Below are 3844 nucleotides of genomic sequence, written 5' to 3' on the forward strand. Positions count from 1 at the left end.
CTGAAAAGAAAAAGATTACAGTTACTTAACCAATTTCAATGAAACTTTCACAATTAAAATAACCACCTTTTTAAATTACTAGCATTGTTCATCACTACAAAATATGCAGCAGTAACAGACACACTATTTCACAGTCCGAAAGAAGATCTACAAAAACATCCGGAAGAATGTCAAGGAATAATTTTAAAATGCTTTAAGTCTCTTTAAAGGGTTTAGAAAGTATTCTTTTTCTAAAGGAAGATGAAGTTTCTTTTCCAAAGAAAATCACTCAACTTGACAAAAACAGAGCTGCAACTGGCTGACATGCTGTGGAAGTCACAAGATTATTCAGAAGGACAATGAATTTTACACTTGTACTTTATCCTGCAATAGGTTTCAACAGAATGGGGGGAAAGCAGTAGGCAACTTCAGCTTTCTTAAAAGAGTATTATTACATGTTTGTATTGTACTGTTTGTGCATTTCTCAGTCATCTGCTACTGACACAGGTCACATCTTTTGCAAAAACCAATAAACCAAGTTTCTCCTGTTTTCTTTATTAATTAAAAAGATTTCTTAAGAACAAGTCTCACACAGAGTAAATTCAAGCAGATAATAAAGAACAAATAGTTAATTATGAACAGAATGGAACCACACAGGAAAGTATCCTAATCATAGAATCACGGAACAGTTAGGGTTGGAAAGGACCTTAAGATCATCTAGTTCCAACCCCCCTGCCATGAGCAGGGACACCTCGCACTAAACTACGTCACTCAAGGCTCTGTCCAACCTGGCCTTGAACACTGCCACAACTTCCTTGGGCAACCCATTCCAGTGCCTCACCACCCTCACTGTGAAGAACTTCTTCCTTATATCTAACCTGAACTTCCCCTGTTTAAGTTTGAACCCGTTACCCCTTCTCCTACCACTAGAGTCCCTAATGAAGAGTCCCTCCCCAGCATCCTTATAGAGCCCCTTCAGATACTGGAAGGCTGCTATGAGGTCTCCACGCAGCCTTCTCTTCTCCAGGCTGAACAGCCCCAACTTTCTCAGCCTGTCTTCATACTGGAGGTGCTCCAGCCCCCTTATCATCCTCGTGGCCCTCCTCTGGACTTGCTCCAACAGCTCCATGTCCTTTTTATGTTGAGGACACCAGAACTGTACACAATACTCCAAGTGAGGTCTCACAAGAGCAGAGTAGAGGGGCACGATCACCTCCTTCGACCTGCTGGTCACACTGCTTTTGATGCAGCCCAGGATATGGTTAGTTTCTGGGCTGCAAGCACACACTGAAGTCGGCTCATGTTAAGTTTCTCATCAACCACCACCCCCAAGTCCTTCTCCACAGGGCCACTCTGAATCTCTTCTCCGCCCAACCTGTATCTTTTTAAAATGCTTTTTACATTCAAATAGTTAACAGCTGGAAATTCCTAAGTACTATATTGAATCAAAAGATTCAGAAGTACGTATCACCAGAAACAGTGCTTACAGCCTCAAATGAATCTGTAATACTTCAATATAACAATCTAGACATATCTTTTGGAATTATTTGACTTACAAAGTTGCCATAATCAACACAAGAAAGCTTTACACTTAACCCTGAAAAAAAACTATCCTAGAAATAGTCTAGAAAGCTTTTCTACAACATTTTCCAAGGACCATTTCCTCTCACTCTCACAAGAATAATGAGATGGACAGAAGCTGGGAACAGGGTTCCTTTTTTCTAACACTACAACTACAAAATTAATCCTTAATTATTAAGCTGAGCACTTCGTATGGGTCTAAGTAAAAACAAAAATTAGGTTACACACGACATTATCTCTAAGCAGAAAAGCACGGCAAGCAAACTGTTCAGAGATATAGATACACTGATGTTTGAATTTGGATCAATATTTTGCCTTTGAAGTTGACATAAGGATGATCAGAAGAATCGCTGTTTAGTTCACACTTCAGTTACAGAGTACACCAACTAGACTATTCACTGGAAAATAAACCAGAAACACAGTTCAAAGGACACACCTACTAGGCTCCAACCACTAGAGAGCATTCAGTCCACAGGAAAACTCAGTCTGGAGAATCCCCCCTCCTTAAAATACAGTGCCTCAACCACTACCAGGCCATCAGCCCTTCCAAAAATGAGTTCCATCATCTGAAAAACTGGTACACCAGAACAGGCTATGAATTCAACAAGACATACAAACTGAGTCCCAGTGAAGAATAACATTCAATTAAAGAAGAAAGGGAGCATCCAAGAAAATAATCAATGTCAAATATAAAACCTACTTCATCTTAGAACTCATGCCCTAGGTGTAATTATTCTATTAAACTTTACTTGTACAGATGAGTATCAATCAGTTCATTTAACAAAGTATCTTTGCTTTTTATCCTGCAGCTCAATATAAACCACTTTTTACTGAATGCAACTCAAAGACGCTAGGTACCAAAGTAATTTTCCTAACTTTTATAAAGTGCTCATCACAGTATTGTATATCAATACACACATTAATGAATAGCCTACATGTACAATGTCTAGGAATTGAATGTTTTACAAATAGTAATGGCATCATTTAAAAAAGTAATGATTTACCCCTAATTTATTTATTTTACTATTCCTCTTTTAAAGGAAGTAAGACAGACTAAACCCAAAAGTGCTCGCTAATTTTTAATATCTATTGCAATACAGCCTAAGGTTTTTCCCTTTTTTGAAGGGAATATACTATTTAAACATGCATTTATAAATGCAAAACATGGCATAAAATAAACTTAGGGTGCAGCTAAGAAATTGCAACACTTTAGCAAAGTGGACGACATGGTTTCATATTAGACTCCATAAAGCAAGTCCACATTAGAACCCAGACTCTAAAACCAACACTGCTTACACTTCACCTTTAGGAATAACACTGAATGGGGTTTTGGACTGTTGTCTTGATACCAATTAACCACATAATGGCTTCAGTAAGCATCAGAGCCATGGCTTTCACCACAAACCACATTCAGATAGTTAAAGTTCTGCTACTATATACACCCTTATGCATCTCCATTTCAGCTGAGTCAGGCAAACAGTCCATTTGTCCAAGTGGTTTTCTTTGATACATAACAATGATTAGAATATCTTCCCCCCTCCCCGCCACAAAAACTAGATTTGGGCTCTAGGCCTTCCCCAGACTGAGAAGGACTTGGAGGTTTCCATATCCCAGAAGAGCAATCCAGCTCCAATTCAGCTTTTAGCCTACTTGTGGCATTTTCGATCCCTGTTATCAAAGCTCTTAAAACACTCAGCAAGGAATGTCAGAGTTACACTAAGGATACTTTAATGGCTTTAAACTTAAACAGGGGAAGTTTAGGTTAGATACAAGGAAGAAGTTCTTCACAGTGAGGGTGGTGAGGCACTGGAATAGTTTGCCCAAGGAAGTTGTGAGTGCTCCAACCTTGGAGGTGTTCAAGGCCAGGCTGGACAGAGCCTTGGGGGACATAGTTGAGTGTGAGGTGTCCCTGCTCATGGCAGGGGTGTTGGAACTAGCTGATCTTAAGGTCCTTTCCAACCCTAACTATTCTATGATTCTATGATACTGTCCTGGGTTCAGCTACAGCAGTCATTTTTTTCTCCTTCTTAGTAGCTGGTGCAGTGCTGTGGTTTTGACTTTCAGCCTGGGAACAATGGTGATAACAACGTTTTGAGTTGTTGCTAAGTAATGTTTACTCCAACCAAGGACTTGCTCAGTCTCATGCTCTGCCAGGGAGGAGGGGAAGCCAGGAGGAAGCAGAGACAGGACACCTGACCCAAACTGGCCAAAGGGTTATTCCATACCACAGCACGACATGCCCAGTAGATAAACTGGGGGGAGTTACCCGGAAGGCCCAGATCGC

Source organism: Nestor notabilis, unplaced genomic scaffold (assembly GCF_000696875.1).
Source record: "Nestor notabilis isolate BGI_N333 unplaced genomic scaffold, ASM69687v1 scaffold6321, whole genome shotgun sequence".
In the NCBI taxonomy this organism is placed as follows: Eukaryota; Metazoa; Chordata; class Aves; order Psittaciformes; family Psittacidae; genus Nestor; species Nestor notabilis.